At 42.9% G+C, this 27,777-nt stretch overlaps 1 protein-coding gene across 1 annotated transcript in view; it reads left to right on the plus strand.

The window, feature by feature from the left end:
- Window positions 1–608: 608 nt before the first annotated feature.
- The window catches only part of beat-VI (beaten path VI), a 65,987-nt gene continuing 38,818 nt past the window's right edge, over window positions 609–27,777 (plus strand). Inside the window, exon 1 of the mRNA XM_064694652.1 lies at window positions 609–1,271. The gene's annotated coding sequence lies outside the window, so the exon portion shown is untranslated. The remainder of the gene's footprint in view (window positions 1,272–27,777) is intronic.

The following is a 27,777-nucleotide window of genomic DNA, read 5'->3' on the forward strand; positions in this document are numbered from 1 at the left end:
ATTTAAGCACACACACACACACACATATATATGTGTGTGTGTATATATACTTGTGCTCTTGGACCTGTTTGTCACTGTAATAAAGTTGGCAACAAATCGGCGGGCGGCGTGTGCGTTTCTTGATCTTAATCCGTTGGCCGAGCGCTAACATTTTGACACGCACGTGTCGACAAAAAGTGTCGCATACATTTTAAAGTGATTAAAAAAGTGCCACCCACACACACACACACACACACATAGTGGGCAGCAGCGTGTGTGTGTGAGCGAGAGAGGGAGAGAAGGAGTATGCGAAAGCATTTAAATGCGCGCAACGTGCAAAATATAAATTGTTGTCAAGCTGAACGGGCCGAAACCAATTGCAAGTCAAAAGCCACAAGCAGCCGCTTATCAGCAGCCAAAACATTTGGCATTGGCACACACAGCATCCACATTCCACTCGGCATGGCATGGCATTCGTTGTGTTTCATTCCCATTTCGTTTCGTTGCGCTTTGCACGATTCGCACGTTCGTCGTCTCGTGCGTTGCGGCGCACGTTTTGGCAGCGCTTCGTTTCGGCGCTCGACGCGCCTTCGACTGCAATCAGTTCGAATATGTCTTTCGTTCGGTTCGGTTGTCTATTGTAACGGTATCTATTCGCGCTCGAAACGCGTTCGTTCCACTGGGAACAGTCAGTCTTCAAAGGTAAACAACAACAATTGAGAGCATGCAAAAACTAAATAACATTCCAAGCTCGCCCCGAGTCCCAGTGCCAGTTACCAAAATTATACAGATTCTACGTTAGTCAATACCGCTAGAAATCTCCACTAACACGACTTACGGCTAAACTTATATTAGCCGGCTTTTACAGGGCCAACTTTGCCGTTCAATTTACATTAGCAATTTGCATTGATGAACTGTGGCGCGATGCGCGGCGTGCATGATAAAAATCCAAGCATAATAATCATCGATATTCAAAGGCATTAGAATAGCAAAGCAACAATATCAACAGCAGCAGCAGCAACCGCAACCGACCTTTGAACTCGCCCAGTCCCTAACTGCGCGTATCTCTATCTCTGCGCGTCGCTGTGTGTGTGTGTGTGCGTGTGCGTGTGAGTGTAAAAGTGTGAAAAAGCGCAAAATAAATATTAAAAGCGAAACGTGCATGGATTAGAAAGCATAACCAGCAGCAGCTAAAAACAATAACAATAAGAACAACAACAACAGCAAGGATCCGGAGCAGGAGCAGGAGCAGCATCCGCAGCGCCAGTTTATTGAAACAGCTCGGAAAAGAGGTTAGTATTGGCCACGTTTAGTTGTTGTTGTTATTGTTTGGCCGTGCTTTATATTGCCTTTCGTTTAAGTTTTTCCTCGCCACCTGGCCAGCCCCCGTTTTCCATTAGAGCAACGCGCGCTGGTGCATAATTTAAGCAAAGTTTTCGGTCGCATTTGCCACAGCTTTTGGGTTCCCCTCTCGTATCTCTGCGCTGAACCTGCGGCTGCTCTGTTCTGTTCTATTTGCACTGAGTATTTTCGGCTGCGTGCATCAACATGAGGCACACCTGCCCCAGCCGCATATGCAGCAACAATCAGTTGACACCGCAGTGGCAGCCACCAGCCATCCCCCCCCCCCCCTCTCCTACTCCTGCTCCTAATCATCTTGATTTATGGCAATCGAAGGCGACTCTGGCCACACACACTGCTTGGCTACCTGCTATTTACATACTCGACTGGCTGCGCACAAATACCGCCCAGCTGGAAACTAAATAATTATATGGCATAGTCCCCATAGCGCCCAATTGCTCTGTGCCGCTTAGACAAGCATCTGGGGGGGGGGCTGAGTTTAACGAACATTTATGCTTGTGCAGTTGTTTATGCTAAGCTCGAGTTATGTGCCACTTAAGAGGCGTGGCAGCCAGCTAAGGCACATTTGCCAGCCGCACTCATACGCCATGTGGTACTCGCTCAGCGAGCAGAGGAGCAGCAGCAGCAGCAGCCGCATCCTCCTCAAGAATGAATTAAAAGTTATTTTAAATTCGTGACATTCGCCTAATTTTGCATGTCTGTTTCTGCTACTTTGCCCAAGGGCTCGGTGTCAGGCGAGAGTCGCTTGGCAGTCAGCAGCTGACACCTGCCAGACTGCCTCGCAGTTAGATTTGTGACTGTATCACACACTCGCACACACACACATATACACACGGGATAGAGTCAGTTGGAGTGAATTAAATTTCAAATGTTTCTTAATTTACTTTTTCGGTTTCGCGTTGACAGTTCAAATTGCTATAACAAATTTTCTAACGTTACGCATGCCATTCATTCATTTCACTTTGCACTTCCACACACACACACACACACACACACGCACACGCACACACACACTTGCTCACTGGGGGGCACACATGCATAAGTGAAATATTATGTACAACTGTCGAGTTTGTTTTCTCTTGCTTTTTTCGCGTGCTTTCTTTCATTTTTTTTTCTTCTTTTTTGTTGAAAATAAATGAAGCCATTCGAGCGCAATCAGAGTTTCCCATTAAAGCGTGCCACACACGCATTGGCGTTGCGAATTGATGACAGCACAACGCAATGCCATATAGGATACGCATAAAAGCAAGGACTCTGTCACGGAGAGGTAGCTCAACGCCTGTCGATGTTGTTGTTGTTGTTGTCGTTGTTGTGGCAGACACGGAAGGTAGCCGGAGAATGGCAAGCTGATTGCCACAAACGAAACACTAAATCCCAGCGATTGATTTCGCAATTGTGTGTACGGTTAAGCCATTCATTGGCAGTAATAAGTCATGTGTATGCCACTTGCCCGAAAGTCAAACCAATAAATATTAAACAAATTCTGATTTAAAACAGTTTCTTCTTCTTGTGGCACATACAGTTTGTCGAGACTCAGGTGATCCACTTGCCCACAGATCGTGAGGGCTGACTCGTTTTGACCCTGGTCTGATTTCCAGTCATCCTTGGGTTGGAAGGGAAAGGTGACTATGTTCTCTTAGGAGCCAGTATTTCTCCACTTGTTCAAATGTACACATTAAAAATTAAGGATATAAAATTATTATTATATTATATTTACTCTCACTATCTGAGGTTAAAGATATCATAGAAAGACCCTATCAAAAAATAAAATCGGGCTTATAAATCTTTGACAATATTTCTACAAGCCACAAATGTTACGCATCCACTTTAATTTGAAATTGTAAAAATTAATTTAATATACAATGGCAAACGATTTTTGGTCAATAAAATATTTGCATTACATTTTGCACAATTTATTTTATCCAAGACTTGGGCATTCCTTTACAGCAGCCATGATTTTCATTTATTTTTTTAAATTCCTGTGTCTGATCTGACCAGCTCTGACAAACACATAAGTAACCAGAAAAACAATTATGTAGTAATAAGTTTTTTAATATGGCGACAAGTGTACAATAATCGCGACAAAAAATCGAATTGACGGAGTCAGTTACATTGTCACTGCTCAAAGTCACAATCGAGATAATTATTTGTATATATCGTGGGACAAAAAAGCTTTACACATTTTTAACAAAATTAAATTGTTCGCTACAGACGTATACGAAAAATGCAGTTTCAATTTTGTATAAAAAATTAATGAAAACAGAGGAATCTGATAAAATACCATTCAAACAATAAAATCCTACGGTATGTGAATTGAATCTTTCTCGGAATGGCATTTTTTTTTCATTTTGTTTTTTTCAACGGGATTTGCATTTTAACGCAGTTGCAAAGTTTTTAGTTTTCTGTTTTTGTTTTTCGTCTCGTTTTGTTTAAGTGAGAAGCGCGTAGAGAGGCGCTTTTTGTAGTGCTGCGTTGCCACAAAGTGTAAAGTGCACATGGTGGCAACGACGTAAATTAAGTTGCTTTTCGCATAGCATACTTTGCGGCCGACACGCAAATCCTCTAGTCTGACGCACTTGAGAAGTTGGCTTAACGAGGCGAAACAAGTGGCTGCCATCAATTTGTATCTGTATCTGTATCCGTATCTGGAAATGTATCTGTAGCAGTGGCTGCTGCTGTTCAAGCCCATCTGCTGGTGAATTTGTCTATTTGCTTTTGGCGCGCAGCTCTAAAAACCGTTTACAATTTGCAGTTAACTCAGGATGCAAACAAAATTACAGCGCGCAAAGTAAATAAATGCTCGCACTTGAGAAACTTTTCTCGGAACTCGTTCGGCGCTTTTTGTCAACAGCAACCAAATTGAAATTAAATGTAGTGCAACTCAATTACAACTTATGGCAGCCACTGGGCGTGGTCCAACGCAGGCGGATGCGTGACAACAAATTTTTGCGTATTTTGTTTCCCTTTTTTTTTTTGTTTGTGCGGTTCATGTCGCCGCTTCAATTGCTGGCCCACTATGGCAACAAAATGAAATTAGTGTCAAAACGTTGCATTTTCAACGGGCTCGCCTCGGCCGCGGTCCATCCCGGGTCTATGCAACCTCCATTCGCACGGCAGCTCTTGAATTTGAGGCGACAGACAGACGCCGCGGATGACGTCGACTGATGGCCCAGTCCGTCTGGTGGGCGTAATCGTTCTGCTCGTTATCCATAGAGCCGGCGGCGTTGTCAACTACAGGATTTTCTATGTGCCGTCGTTAGTCCTGGCATTTTGCAGCTGTTGTCTTTGTTATTTTTAGGTTGCCATGGCATTTTTAGTTGATTAGGGCTATAATGCGAAAAACAACTTAAGTGATAAGCTCGGCGATTACCTGCAAACCGTTCGTGTAATTCAAGTATCCAGATATCATCTTCAGATAACTTATTTCATTGCTCTTTATATGATTATCTAAATATCTGCAGTTTTGAGTGAGAGCATAAGTTTAGTGCCTGTGGCCAATTCTTCGAGCGCATCAAGTACAGGGTATAAAAGGCGGCACTGCTGCGCCGAGTGAATGAATTTGATGAAGTGGCTGCAAAAAATAGCCGCGACAAGCTTCGGGGAGGGAGCGAATGGATGGCTGGCAAAAAAAAAAATTTATTCATTGGCTAAGGTGAAAGGCGTTGTTTTTTTGCCTTCCGCTCTTGTTTACCGTTGAGCTCTTTTTGTTTTTTGCTTGCTCTCGTTTCGGTTTTTTTTTGTGCTTGCTTTTGCTCACAATTTGAATGGGTTTTGGGCAAAGTGCATTGCCCTGCAGCCGAACGCAAGAAAAGCAGCTACCATAGTCTAGATGAACTGCATTTTGTGGGCGCGCGGTAGGTAAATGAAGTGCAGACCCGTCGGGGCCAGTCTGGGCTAGAATTGAAGTGTGGAACGTGGTCGGGCTTTGATTAACTTCCATCAGCGCTGGGGTATCTATTCAGAATTAAAATTTATTGCCAATTTGCGGCAAATTCGATTAAGCTTAAGTTCGCGAGCACAAACGCAATGCAATGCAAAGCGGACCGAAGCGGAGCGGAGCAAATTGAGGCGTAGCAAAGCAGGAAAAACACTCGGCTGGACATGAAAGTGAGCCTGGGAATTTATATCCAATAGATAAAGACAGACGGCCTAGGGGCGGGCTGGGCGGGGCAGTTGCCTCAAACTGAAAGTTGAAAAGCTGTTGAAGTTTATTGGAAAAATATTCAAATCACGTGGGTGGTCTCAGCTCATCGGCAGTCGGCAGGCAGCCCAGTGATAAAAACGGCAAAGAAATTACTTATAGATTGAATGAAATTGTCTGGGCCAAACCCAAAGACTGGCCGAATCGCTTTGCCATATTTTTGATCAATTTAAATGCCTGGCTAAGACAACGAAATCTCTAATGGCGGCGCCTAAGCCTCGGCTTTAGAGTGCAGGCCCTTGGCGCTCGAATCTGGTATATAGTATATATGTATATATTTAGCTAAGCCAAGTAATTAAAATCACAGTCTGTCTGCCAATGCGAATGGCTAAATGATGAGCTTGAACACGAGCCGCACCCAGCTCGAAAAACTTATCTAATAAGTGTCAGTCGGGCCGTAACAGCAGGCGCAACAGCGACAAGGCCTAAACGGCCAATATGGCCAATATACTCGATATTAACGTGCTGCGGTTGACCTGGCAACTTGTTTGACCAAGAAAGTTTCACTTTCACAGGGAAAGGAGCAACTCCCATCATATCACGTTCGGGAGGCGTTGAAAAATCAATGCCTGTAAATCGCTTGACGTCTGTTCGGGCTTGTTTATGGCCAAGCGATTTATGCGCCGCATATTTATTTATGAACAACAATTTGCCGGCTACTTTAAGGCCACGTTAATGCGCCGACACCAAAAGGGCCGAGACTCCTACTGAGCGGAGGCGCAGTCGTAAATTAGCGGCGACCGGCAACAAATGTAAATAGTTCAATAACAAAGGCAATACCAATTCTAATACCAATAACAATAACAAGCTGCAGGCCAAACGCTGTCTGGAGGCCCGGCAATAACAAGTTGACATGTTTTATTTATGGAGCAAACGTAGACGACAAACGACAAGCGACAAACGACAAACGACATCGAGAGTAGCTGTTAAAATTGTTTTAATTTTCTGTGCGTACAACAAGAAAATGAACAAGCTGCTGTCACAGTCACTAGGTCAGAGGTTAGCTAGTCACACAAGTGCCGGCAACTCAGCCGTTTAGTAGCCAAAAACTTTAGCCAGTTTTGAGCAACTGAAACATTTATTGGTTGGCCTGGGAAAATTTAACAATTTAAAGTGCAATGCCCACAAAAGTGCTTTAACAAATAATAGAAATAAATATATACAATACATATTTGAGTACAATTTGGACTTTGACTCTCGCCCTCTCTCCTCCTCCCAGCCTATCGCGACATCCCTATTCAACAAGAACGTTATTGAAATATATAAAATATAGGGCTAAGTGTCTTATAATATTTAATGGTCAGTCAAAAATACCTTTATAACAGAGCAATTACATTGCTATTTATTGTTTACAGTTCCAGAAGAATCAATTTGTATTTCAAGCTATTGTCAATTTAAATTCACATATAAAGTAAAAATGTCCTGGACCTGATTTGCAGCATCATCCACAATTTTCTTCTAGGAGTTAGGAAGAAGATTCATGACGTACACACCTACAGCTGAATTGCATGTAGATAGATATTTTAAATAAAAAAATTAGAATTTCTTTAGAAAAGAATATCTGACAATCTTTGTATTTAATAGCTAATGCATTGTCGAATAATTTATATGATTTATTATATGATATTTGGTTCAACAAGGAATAATTCGCTTTGTAATCTAAGCACTAATTTTATACCTTATTTAACTTTCGCTCAGAACGGTTCCGAATTGCGTGTAAAACTAATACATATAACATTTTGTTGTTAATTGAGAGGATATGTATTTGTAGGAGGGTAAAAGCTTATGTACATTTTGTAAATGCCTTTTCATAGAATTAAGATAATTCTGCACAATTAAAATATTTTGCTAAAGTTTTCTCAACCTTGCCGAGATGAAGCTAAAATAAATATAGTATTTTTACAGTATTAGGCGATCAAATTACTTTTTAAGAATAAGAGTCCAGCAGTTTTTATTATCTATACTGATATATTTGACAAGTCGCACAGTCATAATGCATAAATATTGAAGTAAATTGGCCGAAATTGAATTGAAACAAATTTTGCTTAATGAAACCAAAAGGGAGTCTCGACCTACGGTAATCTGTCTTTTAGAAATGTACCTATAAATGATTGAAGGGATGAGCTTAGCAATTCATTAAAAAAAACCAGAAAAAGCCCAAGTAAAAATTAAACATTTCTACAATAATTCGAGTAGATAATTCAATTTTTTTCGAAACGAGAACAGCTCCTTGTCTAATTATTAAACAAAGAATGACAACAAATATTGAATTTCTAGCTTTTTTTTTTAGTCACATATTCTCCATGAACGTGGTCATGTTTCATTGGTGACATCGCTGGCCGAGAGCGTGGTGGGAGGAGGGGAGGAGCATGGGAAACTTGTATAAACAAACATGACTGCAAATGAGTGTCGCTGTGTTCATGTTGTCGAGGCTGCGACGTCTTTGGCTCCCTGGCTGCTGAGTTATGTTGTTGTTCTTGATGTTATTGTTATTGTTGTAGCTGTTGCTGTTGTTGTTGTTGTTTCCGCTGGTTAAGTGACCAGCGGGCAAAACGTTTTTGGACCCGATGTAATAATTCAATTGCGCCGAGCACGGCGGCAGCTATGGCCAAGATTGATGGCGCGCATTGAGAGTTGCTTTTGGCGACATTTGTGTGACGTGTCGCCAGCTTCTTCTTGAATTATGTATATGTGCGACTATGCCAGTGTGTGCCAGTGTGTGCCAGTGTGTGGGCGAGTGTGCGTGTGTTTGCGTGTGCGCTGAGGCGCAAATGTTCAAGCTGCAAACTTTGTCAACTTTGGATAACAAAAAGGAAAATGAAGAAGAAGCAGCAAGTAGAAAGAAACATAGACGATGGCACGTAAAGCACACCCAAAGTCAGCACTGGATTTAACTTGGCTTTGAGAGCGCCAAGTGCCGCATCGAATCATACTTACTTATACACACTCTCAGCCAGCTGGCCTGGCCGGGCCGGGCCTGGTCGGGTCGGGCCTGGCCTAGCTGAGCATTTATACGCATTAAAGCGACAGCCAACTTTTTGACCAACTTTGCCTCTCTCTCTCTCTCTCTCTCTCTCTCTTTTTGGTAAAGTTATCAAAAATTCCACTTGCGCCGTGAATCAAGTGTCATTTACTGATTGTACAACGGCGACACGCCCTGAGTCATAGTCGCAGTCGCAGTCGGAGTCGGAGGCTGCTGCCAGCTCTTAATCCGCTTCACATTTTATCAGCTCTCTGACACTGCCTCAATGTGTAAGTGTGCGTGTGTGTGTGTGTGTATATCTGTGATCACGCGCACTTATAAGTTGGCTTAAGCCTGGCCCGAAGCGCTTTTAAGCGCCCTCAGCGCACAAAACTTGCCGCTTTGAGTGCGGCCGGGGCCAATGCTAAATCGACGCCTAATGCCACAACTAAGCCCTTAACTACACCATTGACAACTGGCGCACGTTGACAGTTCGCCTGGCTGCCCGACCGAAATGAATTAATCGAAGACTGGCAAAACATTTACATTTAGGACACGGCCTACGACTGACATTTCGCACAGGTTTTGATTTTCTTGTAGCTGCAAAAAAAAGTATTTAAGAGCTCTTAATGTTGCTAAGCTACTCGAATCTAGGCAAGCTCTAGTGCGGAATGTCCTCCTAGGTGAGTCCTGGCCCTGTACCGAGTTACATTTACAAAATATCCTTTTATACACACATACACAAAACAACAAATACATGCACGCGAATCACCGATAACTGGCGCTCTTCCATGCAATCGATAAGAATCGATATCGAAATACAGTTTTTTGAGCCTATCCAATCACATAATAGAAATTGTAGTTTCAGAAACAGCCAGAAGGTTTTAACTCAATTTTCTTTTTTGCTATCACTCGAAAGATATATTTAATAAGTGCCCGGCAAAGGCGATTCATATTTAAAAACTTGTTTTTATAATATTGCTAGTTGATTCACTTTATCCATTAAATAGTAGCTTGTTAAATGTTTATATTATAGTATGCATATATTAATGCATGCTTGCATGTTTTATGCATTTTCATATTTAAGCAACTAAATACGTTTTTAAGCGAAGCATCAGCTTAAAATATTAAATCACAATTGCACATATCGAAAAATTTGTGACAAATTCATGATACTTGCATGTTGTTAAATGTATTTGGTTTATAACAAAAGCTATTTTCCTTTCTTACATATTTTTTTGCTCAGTAGAATTTTGCAAACTGAATAAATATCGATAACGTTATCCAAAGAATTGTTTCTAGCAAATGAAGACGGCAGGGGACATTATTGAAACATTTTTATTTTTGCTTCTTTCTCTGCATAACGTTCAACTTAAACAATATTGCTTCTTTTTACATTCTGCACCAATTAAAAATGGGAAAAGGGTTTATGGTCTTATGGAAATTCACGTGAAAGGCGGCATGTCCAACTCCATATAGTATAGATACTTGAGCCGAAGGTGTCGATCTCGGAAAATACAAAAACCAGAGACTTGAAATTTGGAATATATGTTCTCATATGCCATAAACAAAACGAGTTTATTATTCTTGTTGATTTCTTGCTAAATGTTAAAAATATTAATACAAATCGATTTTGAGACTTGTTTAAAGGCATAACTCAAAAATACACAAAATTTGATTTGTAGGCTGTCGTAAAGTATATTAGGATAAGGAACATGGAAATGCATTTAATAGGCAGAAGCACCTCCCACCTCGTCTATCATTCCATCCGTATGTTAAGATGCTCCGATCTCGCAAGCCATAGGCTCTTAATGACCTTGAAAAACTCATCGAAAATATGCCTAGATTCCCCGAAATCGATAAAAACGATATTGACATTCTGTTCATTGATCATATCTTGGAGCTCATACTACCTGGAGACACCCAATATTGAAAAGATACATTTTGTATGCATCGTGTTGGGCTTTGCATGCATCTGAATGCCATATTTATGAAAATTTCACAAAGATCTAACATAGACTATCACAAAAGCATTTCAAATGCAGAAGAAACCCAGTCTTTCCATAATGTGCTGAGTATGCGGCTTACGAGTCTGTATGTATAAGTATGTAAATTTTTGGTATGTATATAGAATGGTATGTAGAATGGTTGTTAAAGGGTATTACCCCGTCGAGCACTTCAGGCTAGAGGTCTCTTACTGTATCTTTTTTTGTAATTTTTGCTATCTTGTGTTTCAGATGATTTTCCAGTTCATTTTTGTGCAAATTTGGTCAATGTTTTCCATAGAACTGAACACACACACTCACACAAATACACACAGCTGTTGTTGATAATGTTAACAAAACTCTGTGCATACCAACAAAAAAAAAGCGAAAACAGCAACAATATAAGTTACCAACGAAATTTGCAGTCAACAGAAATAGCGCTCTGCATGTGCATCGGAAAGCAAATGTATCTATCTTTGGGTAAAATCAAAAATCAAAAATCCAGCCATTGCCTTAAACTATGGCAAACATGCGACTGAGCCAGAGGACTTGGTTCGCAGCTAAGCATTTCCTCAATTTATTGGCGAAATACGTTTCGTGCCAAGAGACTTTTGCTGCTCGTTGGTCGTTGGCTGGCTTTTGTAATATTATGTAAATGTGGCAAGTTTATGGGCTTGTGCATGCGCTGCGTACGCCAGGCATGCGAGTTTTGAGTGAAGTTTGGCCATTATTATACATGGGCCTATACGAAAGGCGGCCGACTGACCGTGCGGGCCCCAAAAGGAAGGCAAAACACAAATATTGCATAATTTTTTGCTTGGCCAGCGCCAGGGCACAAAGCTGGCTAAGTGACAGTGAAGGACATGCAGGCAGCTCAAATAAGCAGAAAATAGACAGACAGGAAACTAAAAAAAAGCAACAACTCATGCACAGCCAGTTGAGTTAACAATTGCAATTTTTACATTCAGGCTTCGCCTCGGCGCCTGCACATTCTACTGCTCGCCTATTCACTGACAGATAAATCAATCAAATTGTTTCATTTTTTTTTTTGCTACGCATTCGTAAATCCATAGCTGAAAATTGCACACATGTGCGAAATCGAAATGTTATGTGCAGTCAAAGATTTCCAATTAAAATTCCCCTTTTTCCTGCTTTTGTTATCTCCCATTCAAAGCAAAAATTGCTAAATTAGCTTAAGGCTTAGCAAATGTGACCATGTGTGTGTGCTTGTGTGTGTGTGTGTGTGGATCAACTTTTGTATAATCGAAAAACTTTTACACTTGTACAATGAAGCACCAATGGGGCAATGATTTTCAACAAAAAGCCACAAATTTTATGTGGTTATAACGATATCCGGCTTCCCCTCCCCCTCCCCCTAGTATTTTTGCATGGCACTACGAACTAATACTCTGAGGTAGCGATAGCAAAAGTAAAATTCACTCGTTTGACGTGCAGCTTTGAAGGCATAATTAATCATTTTGTGGCGGGTTGGGAAAAACTTTTAACTAAAAATTGGCATCAGCATCAATTTTAATTTACCCGATCGGGCTAGGTTAGGAGGGCGTCTGTTTGGCAGCGTTAATTATACAATTAGCTTGCTTTTTGCCAGCTTAAAAGGGAATGCTGCGGCTGATTGTTAATAATCAAGTATACGCCGCATCGGGGGCGAGCACGGAGAAAGTTTTGAGAGCCGCGTGATTTGGCGTTTTTCGCTTTTAGTTAACAATTTGTCTTCAACTGTCGCTGGATATTGCGCATTTTAAACAATTTGCGGTCGTATCAATATTTGCCGAATGTGTTTTGAATAAGAAATGAGGTCGAAACCCGTATAAAATGTAGACGGCAGGCAACCAGCAACCAGCGACCGGCAACCCTCGATCCCCACGACGTGTAAATTCATTAAAAATTTGCTGCCACAGAATGGAAACATGGCGCACAATACACAAATCCGCAACGCAAATAAAAATGTTTGCGGCCTGAAAGTGAAACAGAAAGCTTGTGTGATAAAAGTCCCCAAAGCCGGGTGCCGGGCGGAAAGTGGAAAGGATGCTAAACGAACTATTTGAACGTCTATAAATAAACACGGAAACCCATTGGAGAAACGTATTTGGGACTACAAACATAAATCGAATCTTATTTATTTTGCTTTAGCAATTTTTCCAGCCCAAGTGTTGCTTGGCAAAGATAAAATATATTGAAGACCTTAACCCGTCTGTTGACCCAACACAGCGCAGTGTCCCCCTCGGCTCATCATTTGTGGTTGCTTCAAATGGCCTAAGCCCCTGCAATACCCTTTCGAAAATAGAAGAGCCTGTAGATTTGTGGACGAAGCAAATTTAATTTCAAATAGTTAAAGTATGGATTTACTTTGTTTGGTATTGAAAAAATGTGGTATATTTCGGGTTACTTATATATTTTTTGAGTTAATTATATTTATATTCAATTTAATTCGATATTGTTTTGTAAGGGCATTCGACGTGCGACCTGATCACTGAAAAATTTCATTTTCTTGTTGCTTTATTTATGTGTACACACTTTGCCAAAAATTCGGGTCAACATTATGGGCAGCAATGCTTTTAAATATGCTTTGGAATGGGCGCTTGCAATCCGGGGTCACAGTGCGTGTTGTCTCTAGCTGTTATTTCAAGGCATCTGCTGCTGCTGCTGCTGCTGGTCCCGTTCTGGCTGCTTATGTGTCTGTCATCCGGCTCTAGTATATTCTCTCACACAGAAAATTGCAAACAAACACACACGAGCTGCGAGAGAGCGCAGCGAATGAATGAATAAATAAGCCAGAGGCCCCGATCCTTCCGCTCCCCTAGGTTTCCTGGCCGGCGGTGGGGGAGGTGGCTGTGGTGTGCACTCGAAACATTGTCTGTGTCTGGGTCTGTGACTGACTGTGCTGGCATTTTTGGACAACGAGTATGGCAAATGAAATGCCGCGCAAGAATTTATAGAAATTTATTTGTGCGCCGCACTGGCTACAAAGTAAACAAATCTAGAAACGTGCCCGTGTCCTGGTCACAGAAGGAGCACACGCCCTGGCGCAGGCAAATACACCCACGCACGCTTACTAACGCCCTCCCTGATTTTGGAATGTGAATGTGTGTCTGTTTGTGTGTGTGTTTGTGTGTTTGTGTGTGTGTTGCGTATCGCAGAGGACACGCACGCACATTTGCCGGAGCATGAAAGCGAGCCTGAAATTAAATTTTCGTAAATTTGATTTGAAACGCGTGCGTGGTAATTCATTTAACCAACCTTTGCTGCAGGTGATTGCAACAATTGAAACTGCTTTTTTTATATTTAATTGCCTGTTTATGCGTCAATCAGGTTAGCCACCAGGCCTCGTCGCAAAATACAGGCATGCGGTTCCATAATTGTTCCCCAGCCACGCCTAGGGCTCTTGAGATTTTGGGCACGTTGTGTCACGTTCTTCAAAATATGAAACGTCTACTGATTTTTAATGAAGCCAACTTTACTTGGCCAAAGGTACAAAGTCAGGAAACTAGCGCAGCCCAAACACAACACACACACACACACACACACACACACGCAATATCCCCAAGCGGAGCGAGGGCACAGGACATGGGAGAATGAAAAAACTTCACAGCTCTCTGATTAATACATACGTGCACTAAACGGGCGCTGTGCTCGTACCATGCTGCTGTCACCTCTAAAGTCCGGCAAGAGTGTTACGGTCATGTACGCAATAATTAAAAGTATCGAAACTTCAGAGTGAGTGTGTGTGCGAGTGTGTGTGTGAGTGTGTATTACTGTGCGAATGTGAGCACTTGTCGCTTGGGCGCGCGGCTAGCCACTCTCTGTGGCTGATTGCGAATACAAAGATTGTATGGGTGGGCACGGGGCGGGGCAGGGCAGGGAGCAGTGTAGATGGCTGGCGAAAAGATATGCCACGTTACGTATACGACATGTGGTCTCCGATGGTCTCACTGTTGTGTGTGCGGTACGTGAGCTTTAACAATCGTATGGGATTCTTTCTTTCGCTTCTTCTGCAGTGTTTGCCCTCCTCTGCCCTGCTGTGTGTGTGTGTGTGTTCCAGTTGCCTGGCTAGTCAATTTAGGAGCATGGCATAGATTGCCAACACACACGAAACAAAGCAAACGACAAATAAACAAACAAACGAACAAACGAACGAACGAACGAAACGTAACGTAACGTAACAAACGAAACGTTGCCATTGCCATACCCATTGTCCTGGCTGCTGCTGCCGCTGCACACGAAACGTGTGTATAAATAAAAACTTTGCAGCAGTTGCCCCAAGCTGGGGTCTGAGCCGAAGCCAGATATTGAGATAGCCCCGCAGTCCAACAGCCCAGTGGCCCATCAAGCGTGCGCTGCCCCTGCTAATACAAAAAGCACACTTAAGTTATTGTTACTGTTATTTAGTTAGTTTACGCCACTTTGTATTATGTGTGCGTGTGTGCCTGTTTGTGGGTGTGCTCTTTATCTGTGACCGTATTTGCTTTTTATTGTTTGCCATCTCTTGCGAATCCCGTGCAACCAAAACCAAACTCCGAACCTGAACCCCGCCGCCGCCGCCGCCGCCGTTTCGGGGCAACAGCTCCGCATTGATTTGATTGATTCGAACTGCGTCAGCTGGGCGCGTGTGTGAATAGAAGAGCAGCAAAAAAATAACAACAACAACAACAAAAAGGAAAAAAAAAAAACAGAAGTAAAATAAAAGCGGCTGGCGCCAAAACAAACAGAAATGTGTGCACCGCCAAATTGTTTGAAATTGAACAATTTTCAATAAGGGCGCGCCTGCGATGGACGCAAAAAGTGCTTTAACGCCGAAAGTCTTCAATTGAATGGTGCAATTTCATTTTGCAATGCACACAATTTCAATTATAAATATTTACACAATATTCCAAGTCCTGGTTTTGAAAGGATTTTTCAAAAATATATAATAAAGCTAGAAATGGAACCTTAAATGAACTAAGGATAATTAAAAACCTTCTTATTTTTGTGTATGTAATTGCTTTTTGTGAAAGTAATAAAACTTATATAAAATTTAATAAAATTTTATACAAATTAGAAGAAAATGAAATTATAGGATTTTATTATGCAATTTTTAAAAAATCTCTAAAAATCAAACTATACATAAAACTCATTTACTGCGAAAGCCATATAAAATATAGTACAGATCTACGCCAGGGACCATTTAGCGTTAATTCAAAGGGCTTTTTACACGCCAGCACACATTTTAAAATATATTCCCAACAAGATACAAATATATTGCATAGGCGCTACTTCAATTTTTTTTTTTTTTAGCGCCGCTGTCAGCAACATGAAAATGTACTTTGCATGAATTTGTACATTATGCTTGATTTTTTATTTATGCATCAAGCGGGCTAACCAAATACGTCACATGGGTGTGCGTAAGCTGCAAACGATGTGTGTGTGTGTGTGTGTGTGTGTGTGTGTGTGTGTGTGCGTGTGTGTGTGTGCTTGTCCGTGCGCAGTTATGTTGCCTACTTACGGCCACTTTCAGCTGAATGCCACACCCTAACGTTATGCTCGCATGCCATGCAGCAAACGAGGCTTAAAATAGAATTTAAATGATGCCTAGTTACATTAACCGACGTGCTTTTTCATACCATTCAAAATGTACTCTTTTCATCATTTAGGATTTAGTTATGAAAACTAGCCCATAATCTAGCAGCAGCTTTTCTGATATCTGCTCCTGTTTATCAATCATTCCATATTACCATATTATCTGCTGTTGTCTCACAATGTCATTAAATGGACTTAATCTTTTGCTGTGATAATAGAAGTTAATAATATAAATCTATGAATGCACTTATCAATATAAGCGTTTGATTGTTATCGACTTGATTGTTTAACTTGAAAAGTCACGCACTCGCTTGCACAAATATACCGGGTAAATGCATACGGGCGTCCTGCGGAGCTCCATTAAAATTTAATTGTGCAAACGAGTTGCCAGGGCAACGTTGCACCGTCATGATGTGAACGAGAGCAAAAACGAGTGGGCAGTGCTGGACATTTGGTGACCCAGACAAGCCCAGGTGAGCCGAGCGAAACAAAGCTAACAAAGGGCAGGTGCGAAATGCGCACAAAGGAGCACTTACTTAGCGTGTTTAGCAGCAGAAGCAGAGCTCATCATGCTGCGCACAGGAAGCAGGACAATCAATGATGAGCTGGGCAAATGACAAATAAGATGATTATCAAGTGAGCAGCAGAGCAAGCACCGGCTCAAGCACAGGATGCCCACGGGCAGAGTCAGCCAGTGAAGCGGGCTCAGTGTCAGCCGGTCCTGGTCCTGGTCCTGGTGTCCTGCTCCTCAGGGGCTGGCCGGGCCTCTAAGTTGTCGCAGTTAATGTTCACTGCGCAAACATTTTAATAAAAATGTCAGATTATGCCTGCTGACAGGTCGCGTGACACGCTGCCAGCGACAGGCGGCGTCTGCGATGATGGCGCTGCCTTCAAGTGTTCCTGGCAGGCCTGCACCCGACTGATGTATTTATGATGGGGATGGGCATGGGCATGGGCATGGGAATGGTTAAGAGCCGGAGGATGAGCCATGTTCAGCAAATATGTGAAGCACGTTTTGCGATTTTCTGATTCTTTTTTTTTTTTTTTGCTGCAAAAACCATTTGAGAGCCTGTGCTGCGCATCGGCTTACAGTTTAGTTTATTTGCGTGAAAATATTGAAAGGGGGAGACACGCGACGGCGGCATCAGAAATCAACGCATGTAGGCCTCATAATTCTGTCAGCGTCATAAACGCGTCGCTAGGCTCAACATGGCGGCTGCATGCGCCCGGAATAATAAACGACTATATCCAATTCAGCCCAAACCCTCAAACCCTCAACGACTCACCGCTTACCGCCTGAACATATGTTCATGTGTTACATGCACACACACACACACACACATGCACACATGCACAGAGGCACGCTTTATGTTTTAATTTGATTTGATTTGTGTTTTGCAGGACGCCGTATGTGCAAATATTGTTAAGGCAACCAAATTTGATTTATCACGCGCGCGGCTCAATGCGCCCCCGTGGACGTAAGGAGGTCGGATGTTAGGGGCATGCAACAACATGCCGCGGGCGTCTTAATTGGTTTTTGTGTGTGCGAAATTTGCACATGCCAAATACGACGCCCATGGGGCGACAATTAGCTGCTGCAGTCAATGGGCAGCCGGGCAACCAGGATACAGTTAGAGCTGCGCGAGTCGGGCGGCATATGCTGTTAAATGCCCGCAAGCAGCAACACCAAATAGTTGGCAAAATCTAAATGCCACATTGTGAGGCAATTGCATGGCAAAAAGCTTTTGGCCCAGCTGCCAAGCAGCAGCAGAGCGCTTAAGAACAGTTCACACTACTCCAAAACTTAACTATTGCCCTTAAGAAAGATTCACATCTAAATTGATATCGTGTGCAAATGCTTTTCGGATTGAGACACATTTGTTTAAGAATTGCAATTGTTAGCTACAAAAGTTAATATTCAGCTAATATAATATATATGTATACATAATAACAACTATTATAATCTTTATATAATTCTTATATTTCAAATATTTAGCGGTCTGGAAAAGCAAGCTAACTTTTAGAGGCTCAGAAAGTATTTCTCTTGGCATATAATATTAATAAGTTAAAAATCTTGTGTACACTTCTTTATAGTTCTTGTATATAGTATAATATAATCCCTTCTCTTATATTGTCACGTATTAGATCAGAAATATAGGGTATCTTATAGACTTCCTGCAAGCTATATTTTTGGCTGGTGTGAACGATGCTTGAGGAGCAGCAGCAGCTGCTATTTCAGTTGCCAGTGGCCGCGCTTAGAATTTAACTGCAATTTTAATTATGCAGCAGCGAGAGGGAGTCGTGGCTCAAGGGCGCGACGAGGTCATCGGTCAAAGGCTAGCGCAAGAGGCAGCGAGTGAAAATTAATAAAAAATGGCGAAAACTTTGCCTAGTGCATTACGAAATTGTGCGCGTGAGGGCTTCGGGTGGCAGGTGGGTCGTGGGAGCGTCGGGCGGAGGGGTGTGGGCGGCGGGGTGTGGTAGGCTGAGAAGACAGCTGCCTTGTGGCTGAAATGCAGCGAGCCCTAACAGCCAACTGCATAAAATGTAACAGCGTCAGCGTCAGCGTCGGTTGGGTCGAGACCCGGCAGCATTCAGAAACAATTTGCTGCAGATTATGAAAATTGCTTAAGAAATTAAATTGCAGCAATGGGTCGCGGCAGGGCAAGGACTGTAAGTAGAACCAGGGGCTGGTGGATGGGTGGATGGGACAATGGGTTGCGGTCGCGTCGGCAACAGAAAATTTGCATTTCCATTTGTGGTTGGCGGCAGGTCGGCGGCGGCAGGCAATGCCTTTGATTTGCCTGGCACGTAGCATAAAGGCAAATGGGGAAAAGGATTTTTGCTGGCTGTCGACTTCCTGCGGCGGCTACTAATTCAATTTGCAATAACCACAAGAACAGCTCCAGCAGCGGCAACAACATCAAGTTGGCAATGCTCTAATTATGTTGCGTGGAGCGTTTGGTCAGCAAAGCAGCTTAGGACATGAACTTTATTAAAAATATTTGCTCATTCGCCCCGTGCTCGGGACATTTACATACTTTTCAGTTGTGCTGCGAGTAAAATTTTTATGAGCCTCAGGTTCGTGGCGAGGCCTATTTTGGGGCTCAGAGCACGCGCATCGCCTATAAACTTCAGCTCGAGTTTTTGCTTATTTTGTGGCCCGCTTTTTATGCTGTTCAATTAGCATAATAGGCACACAATGAGTCCGAGCGCGGAGACGCGACTGATCCTTTTGCCAAATAAATAAATGCATAAATACTTTGCCAGCCAGTTGGGGATACAATAAGAGAAGGGCCGAAAGGGCAAAAGGAAAAGGGAAAGGGGGAGGGGGAATCAGTGCCACCCCCCCTCGATACTAGTGCTCATTTTGAAAATGGACAGCAGGCAACAGCATCATTTCCGGTTTGTTTACGCAAATCGAGCACATTTCGCATAATTTCCCATTGCCAGTGCCGAAGCTGTGCCTCGCATGCCAAAGTTTCTTGCATATCAGCCAAGCGTAGGAATATAAGTATACCATATATACACATATACACATTTAGATGTGCGCAATGTTTTTCTTGTGGGAAATTTTATGAAAATGTTTTGCAAATTGAATGAAAACATATTGACTATGCGATGGCGACGACGATGGCGATGACGATGAAAATGACGATGTCAATGATGGCAGCGGCAAAGAAAACAACGTTGTTGACGTTCGACGTTCGACATTCGACGGTCGGGAAGGACGCTCAGGAATAGCAGAAGCTGTGAGCATCGACAGCAAATCGTTTGATGTTAGAACTGCAAATACTTGTATATTTGTGCGCATATATGTATACAAATACCACACGCACACGTGCGCACGCATATTCGCTGCCTTTTTGTGTTTGTGTGCGGTGTCGTGCTCGGGGATTTGGGCGACTACTTGTGCGCTTTTTGTTCCTTTTTTTCCTCCATTTTTTTCTTCCTTTTTTTTTTGAATATGTCTCATTTGAAATTGTTCGTTTGCAATTTGCATAGCATGTTTTCAAACACAATGGGCTCCCATCAACATCAACATTATGTATTCGCATGCCGAACGCCCGCGCCCATTTGTTGGAATTTGATTTTTAAAGATGCCACAAAACCTTGCCGCATGCAAACACGATTGCGAGCGGTGGCACAAACATTGACCCTAATAGCTAATAGACAGCATGCTGCATAAATTCCTTGTGCTGGCTGCCTACGCCACGGCCAATTGGCTGCAATATAGCAAAGTGCAGCGGAGCGAGTGCTGAGAGCAAAACAAAAGAATATGCCAGGCGTGGGCAAAGGCAGACAGCAGCTGCCCAGACCACAGCAGATCCAATGCGACCAGTCAGTAGCTCCAGCCGTCGACAGGGGTTAGGACGCACAGAGCAGAGCATGCGGGCATAAAACGAACAATAACAACAAAATATCGTGACGGGGCATGTTTTACGGGGCACATGTAAAACTAGGAGTCAGTGTAATGGCAATGCAAAGGAATTTTTAGTTTATCTACATGGAAGAAAAAAGAAACACGAATATGACAGCATATAGAAACGTTTGTTAGATATAATACAAATTTATTTTTCGGAAGATAAAAGTTTCGGTCGAAATTTACTGTTTGTATTCCCAAAAGTAAACTTGTATATCATCAGAATTTCCTCTTAAAACTGCTTTTAATATTCATTTATGTGGTATGCAAGATTTCTGTAATATCTTATTGAACTTTTTATATCTACCATTGCTTGTTACTTTAAAACTCTTTTACATGAGTTCATGTTATGGGAAAGTGAACTTGGATTTTCCGACTGCGAGGAATTTCCATCGGCCGCCTGTCTGTTAAAAGGGTAAATATTTGTAAACTCTTTTAGGTTTGGTTTTCATAGCTAAAACTTCAAGGCTTGCAAAAAGGACTTATTGAAAACTATGTCGACTTAATTGTTGGAGAAAAAGTAAGATGATAATTATTGTTGCATTTGTTATGGAGGCAACTAAATCATCAACTTATGATAAAACCAAACGCTTGCTTGAAACAAAAACCAAGAAATGTTAACATTTAAATTGTATTGATAATTTTTATTTTTTTGTTGTTCAATTTCTGCCAATTCGATAAGGAGGAGACTTGAATACATTCACGGTGAAGAATGCCCAGGAAATACGCTTGCAAATTAAAATGGGCACGTAGCTTTTACTTATGACTTATGCAGCCCAACTACGTCGAATCAATGCAAATTCAATTAGCTAAGAGTTTTATATCTTTGTTGTGCATGATGCCACAGTTAAGAGGTTTTTTTTTTATTCTCTACCATCTGCTGCTGGCTCGCGTCTAACAAATGATCAGCTATGGCGCCAAGCTCTCCTGTTTTGGACGCTTGTTTTGTCTGGTTTTTTTTTTGCCTGACAAATAAATATAAAATAACAAAAGAAAACAAACGTGCTCTGTTGTCCCGACTGCCAGGAGCTGGCTGTGTTGCCTACACTTCGGGCAGCCTTGCATAATTAAATCAGATCACATTTTAAAATTCCATTTATATTTACCTCTGGTCTGTCTGTCGCAGCAGCTCGTAAATCATGATTAAAAGCTTCGGGCGACACAGAGACCAGCCCAATCGTTGACTAACAATTCCTGCTATGCCTAACACGTAGCCAAAATAGGACAACGGGCAACACAAACCTCAAATAAAAAGCGCTGCGGCCAAAGAGACGACAAACCGAGCAGCGCTTCTTATTCCTGTTGTTGTTTTTTCCAGCTGCTGCTGCTGCTGCTGCTGGTTACTGACTGACGAAGACGCCGGCTGGGCGAGATTCAATTCTAGAGATACAAGTGGCAAACAAGCAAAAGCAGAAGCTGAAGCTGTAGCTGAAGCGGGAGTAGTCGCGGCCGCTTAAGTGAACCAGTTGGTGACTCATTTCACACACACTCGCACACTCACACACTCGCTTGGGCGACAAAAAAGCAATGGCGAGAGATAAAGGCAGCGGGCAAAAAAAAAAAGAACTTGATACGGCACAATATTGTACATACTCGCACTTATATGTTGCTTGGCTTGTACATAAGGCAAGATAAATCAAATGTGGAGAGAAATTGCAACAACAAGCGAGCAGCTGAGCAGGCAAAACCACAACAACAACTAAAATAGTCGCCGTCGCAGCGATGCAAAAAAACACAGAGAAAAAAAAAAGAAAAAAACAGAAATAGTAAACCGAAAATGCGAAAAATTTATCCAATTTGGTAAAAATTTAGGTCACAGCCGGGGACTCTGACTCTGTGTAGCGCCTGGAAGCGCCACCAAAAACGTCTGCAAAAGCGCAGCTGCCATTGTCTGTGCAACGATAGCAGTATGTGCATGTGTGTGTGAGTGTGCTCGTGTGTGAGTGTGTGTATTTGGAGAGGCCACAGGAAGTGCTCAAGTGCAACAGCGGACAGGCGGCAACAGCAAGTGCTAAAGCCATTGTCCCGCCAGGCTGCGCTCTTTTTTCTAGCTCTTGTGCTTGCTCGAGTTGATGTTGTTGTGTGGCATGGTAAAGTTTTTGAGATACAGCGCAGATATGCAACGTCCAAAACGGGTCACAGGCTGCAAAGCTCAGCTGAAAGAGGCAGCCGCCACAAAAGTGAGCCATAATAAATATGTGGAACAAGAGCGAACGAGCGAGCAACACGAACTAACTAAAATATATAAAACATAAATATGAAGTGACAAGAACTTAGAAGCGAGAACCGAGAACTGAGAACCGGGCCCAACTACGACCCTTGCCGCACATTGAGATATATACTTATATGTACATGTAGAAGACAGAAAGACAGACGTGAACATTAATGGCAGCGCGGCGCCTCTTGACAGCTAATGGCACATGAAATGAGTAAATTATCACATACCACAGCAGTCCTTCAGGCAGCTCTGCCCGCCTCGTCTATAAGTTCCCCCCCGCTGTTACGCGGCTAATTTGCAGTGTGCTAGCACGCTCCCAAAAGAAAACCAACAAGCCACAACATTGCGTATACGTGATATGAGCATTTTCTTCTCCGCTGTCTGATATGTGTGCGCTCCCCTTAGCATGGCTGGGGCTGCAGTTGCCAGTTGGCAGATAAGCGAAAAATGCAGCGTAAAAAATTGAACGCATATTTCACAAACACAAATGACAAGCCGGGGGAGGGAGCTGCCGGGCGCTGCCGGGCGCTGCACTCTCAAGCCATTCCAGCAATGCCATCGAGGCAGACAGGTAACCAGGTTGAAAGCCAGCAGCCAGTTGGCCACCTTTGGCTGTGGGCATGCCAGCAGACTGTGGCATTTTCTGAATTATTTCGCACGATATGAACTTTTGCAACAAGTCTCAATAATTCTCCGCCGCTGCCAAGATGGGTAATGAAAGAAAAGCAGCCAGTTTTCAGCATCCTGCCGGCCTGCCCACCTGCCTGCCCACCTGCCTGCCCGCTCAGGCGGGAAGCTGTAGCCGTAGCCCGCATCCGCTCTGTTATTCTGCATTAAATCAATGAATCGAATGCGCCAGGCGGATGTCAGCGAGTTGCCATTTTGAGAAATTAAAAGTGTCCGTTGCCGTTTTCATATCCGCTGCCCCTTCCGTTTCCTGTGGTCGCTCGACCGTCTCTCAGCACTTCGCCTTAAGCTCAGGTAATTCCCAAAAACGCAATCCTATTAAAAAAGGAACGCAGGGCGTTCAAATTGCTTGCGCTAGCGGGGTGGTGGTAGGTGAGGTAGGCGTCGCCGCAAAGCACTCGATAATGATGCCCTGGCTATGTCATGGTCTATATCGCACTCTTGGCCACGTTAATAAGCTACCCTAATAACCCAAGGCGACCTGCTGTGGCAAACATGGCAGCCTGGATGCTCGGGAGGGCTGCGAAGTAGAATTGTGGGCGTGCCAACGCCTTTACAGTTCGTCAATTTTAATGTGCGGGGCACTCGGGACATTCTCGGAAATCGCTGCTAAAAGTAATTCAGTTTTATATTAAAAAGATTTCGCGTTGCCTGACTCTCTTTGGCGCTGCCTCCCTCCCTCTTGTCCGCTCATTTGCATTGTGCGGCGTTGAAAAGTAATAAAATAAACAAGTGTCCTGGAAAAAAAGGACGAGTACGAGAGTACGAGAAAGCAACAAGGGGCGAACTGGGTGGGCTGTGTGTGTGTCGATGGCGGCCGACAAAATGGTGTGAAAGTGATTTATATTTTAATTCAAAAATGAATTATTTAGCACACTTTTTAATTCCTTTCGGGCTCTGTTAGCCCGTGTGTTTATTTTTCTTTATGGCCAAATCTGAAAGTCTGATTACTTTTTATTTGCTTTTATTTTGGAGTTTATTGCATTTGCCACTCTAAAAGAAATGCAAATTTTGTCGGCCCATTATTGCGCTCCATTTAACTTGAGAAGAGTCCCAGCTATCAAGAGGCCTAAAAGCTGCGTCTTGACAGTTGGACAGCTCAAAAGCATCAACTGCACTTCAACTTCATAAACAATCTGCCGCGAAAGGCATTAAAAGCCGGAGATGGCAACTTATGTTGAATAATTATGCATATTACAGTATATGTACAACGAAGTTAACAGACTTCATAATGCGCTACGCAACACTACCTTCTCCGGTAGAGCTGCAAAACGCGACATATTGGCCATGATCTTAAAACTTGCTAGTCGATAGTTGGAACCATCCATGGGATACACTAGAGATACGCGCAGGCCTCAATCACAGGGCAAGCCGTGAACACGAATACGTGAAACAAGTAAGAGGTTCTAGTCGGGAGCTCCCGACTAGGAGATACCCTGAATCCTCTGCTTCCAACAGGCGATAGGTATAAAATGAAAGATACTTGATATATATATACTATTCTAGAAGCTACATGTCAAGTTTGGTGACTCTAGCTCACATTATTTTCCGAAATTGCCCAAAAAACAGGATCTCGATATCGATTTTTATCGATTACTTGGAAACGGGGCAAGTTATCGAATATCGGAAACAAACTCGATCTGCGCGGGGACTAGCAGGACCTACAGCTAAAATTTCTCTAGCTCTTATGGGTTCTGAGATCCTTGCGTTCATACATACGGACGGACGGACGGACAGACAGACGGACATGGCTAGATCGACTCCGCGTTTGATGCTGATCAGGAATATATATACTTTATGGGGTCGAAGATGCTTCCTTCTGCCTGTTATATACATTTGCACAAACACATTATACCCTCTTTATCCATTTTCAATGGGTTCAGGGTAAAAAAATTATTATTTACAAAATTTTATTTTTTGCGATGAACAGATTATTTTTTCGAAATATATTCTTTAGGACTTAAATACTTGTTTTGGCTGGATTACACTTTCAAAGCTTACTATTAAATTATAAACGGTCTCAATGTTTTCAACTATCGAAATTCACTTAATGTATCGTTAGACAAACAATTGTTATTTATCTACGATACAAGAAAAATGAAATAAATAAAAAAATAATATAAAGTATATATTCGAAATGGTTTCGTTATCCTTTGGAGGCTGTTCCTCCTGCATTTGAATTATACAAGTGCCGAAGACTGTCGGCCATGATATTCTGTTCTATGTAATCATATGTAAATGGAATCTGCGACTGCTTGCTCTTAGCCGAGCCGAGCTGTTCCATAAATTTGCACAAATCTTCTATGCCCTCTGTCATACAGAAACTTGTTATTGTTGGCTATAACTGCGACTGGGGTCGGGTGTGTGCGTCTCTCTGTGTGTGTGTGTAAGTGCCTGTAAAATCGACGCTAAATTCAAGCGGGGGCGGTAACTGCAACTGATTATTATGAGCACATAAGCAGCAAAGTGGAGTTTTTTTGTGGGGAGTGGGGAGGGGCCGCGGCAACAGAGGTTACACAACAGGCCCCAAAGCAAAAGTCAAGTGCAGAAAACAAAAAGGATGCCAAACTACTGGCAGAATTTGCAATGACTGCCAGACAACAGCGAAAAAATTTGAATATAAAATGCGTTTGTGGCAAGGGACAGACAAGGCGAACTGCAACTGCGACGGCAACGGCGACGGACAACAAGCAGCATGACAATGGCCAGATCCTGCGGCAACAATGAAATTGCGTATGTAAATTTGATGTCGTTACCAGCGGCTTCGGCAGCATCGCTGAAATAATTAAAGTAGAATGCGCCAGAACAACGAGAAAAAAAAAACGAAGCAAAAGTGCTGCGAAAAAAGATGAAAAGTCGCAGTGGCGGGGGGGGGCAGTTGCCACAGCGCCCATCTCTGGCTTGGCTGGGCAGGGCTGTTTGCCTGTGTTTCCCACTTGTCCGTCCATATGCAAAGCAGCTGCAACAGCTGCTCCGACTCCTGTTCGCATTGCAAATGCAACAACGACTCGCCAGCGCGACACTGACGCTGACTCTGAGTGCAACTTGTCAAAAAATGTCGCAACAACAGTTGGAGAAGCAGCACAGCAGAGCACAGCATAGAAGGAAGGAAATCGCTTTGCTTTGGCATAAATATGAGTGCCATCAAATTAATATGCGCCGCATATGGCTGACGATTTTGTGGTACAACATGTTAAGTGCATGCAAAGGCAGATGCTGCTGCTGCTGCTGCTGCAACAGCTGCTGCTGCTTTGGGACGCATGCATAATGCTGGCAGCGACGCCCGAGGATGACTCTTCAGCATCTTGGCAGGTTTTTCACGCTGCTCGAGTGGCAGGACGAGTCGCCAGGCACTGACTTGAGTTATGATGCTTAGCCGCATCGCTGCAACTGCCACGATAACACTTTCAGCGAAGGGTTTCCGAGGAGGGTCGCGTTTAATTTCAGCCGCCGCCAACACCCGCAACTGTCCGCGGCGCAAAGCTTTTACTGGAATTGTCTGTGGCATGCTTGCCGCTGACACTCGACAATCGCACATGTTGCACTGTCACCTCAAGTGTAAGAAGTTGCTGCAGCAACCAGCCCTAAGCAGCAGCAGCAGCAGCTCCCGCCTTGAAGCCGTCGCCGTCGCCGTCGCCGTCTTTGTCACCTGTGCCCTTTGTCAATTTTCCAAATGGGACTCAAGACCCCCCATCCCCCCAGTTGCTATTGCTTTGACTGCTGCTGTTGAGCATGCTAGATGCCCTTTCAAAAAGTGTCGCAACTGTGTAACTGTGAACGTCTTCTACATAGAGAAGAAGAAGGCCTTACATATTTGTATCCAGGACGAATGCAGCAAGCTGCTAGATCAGACAGCTCCCATTATATACCTGGTGTGCATTTTTTATGACTTCTTTAGCAAATTCAGAATATAAATATTTAATTTATATATCGTTAGACTTGATTGTTGAAACGACAATAATATTAATATAATTAAAAGTATATTTTTCGATACTAACTCCTCGTTAGAGAAAACCTATTTAAAAGAGTATCTGATTGTCGGTATGTTGCCTGCTGGTTGGATTTTTGTCATTTGTCTGCTAGGCAACCGCTAAGCAAAGACAAACGCCAAGCTGTCAAACGTGTCAGGCAGATAGAAAGGAAACGAGAACGAGAAACGAGAAACGCACAACAACAGAAACCCTAAAAGATGACGCTGGGACCCATCCACTTACAACTTATGAGTGGCAGCTTTGATTTCGAGTTGGAAATCGAATCCATTACTACAATTAATGCAATAAAATGATGCTCTATTGCTGCCACAATTTACGCCTGGCTAATGGGATGTGAAATTTGTTGACAAAAAACGCGTGAAAATGTTGCTGGATAACATGAAGTTGCGTCGCA

The sequence above is a fragment of the Drosophila montana genome, unplaced genomic scaffold, assembly GCF_035044405.1.
Source record: "Drosophila montana isolate Dmon_TW-CO22-7 unplaced genomic scaffold, ASM3504440v1 contig_3733_1, whole genome shotgun sequence".
Classification (NCBI taxonomy): Eukaryota; Metazoa; Arthropoda; class Insecta; order Diptera; family Drosophilidae; genus Drosophila; species Drosophila montana.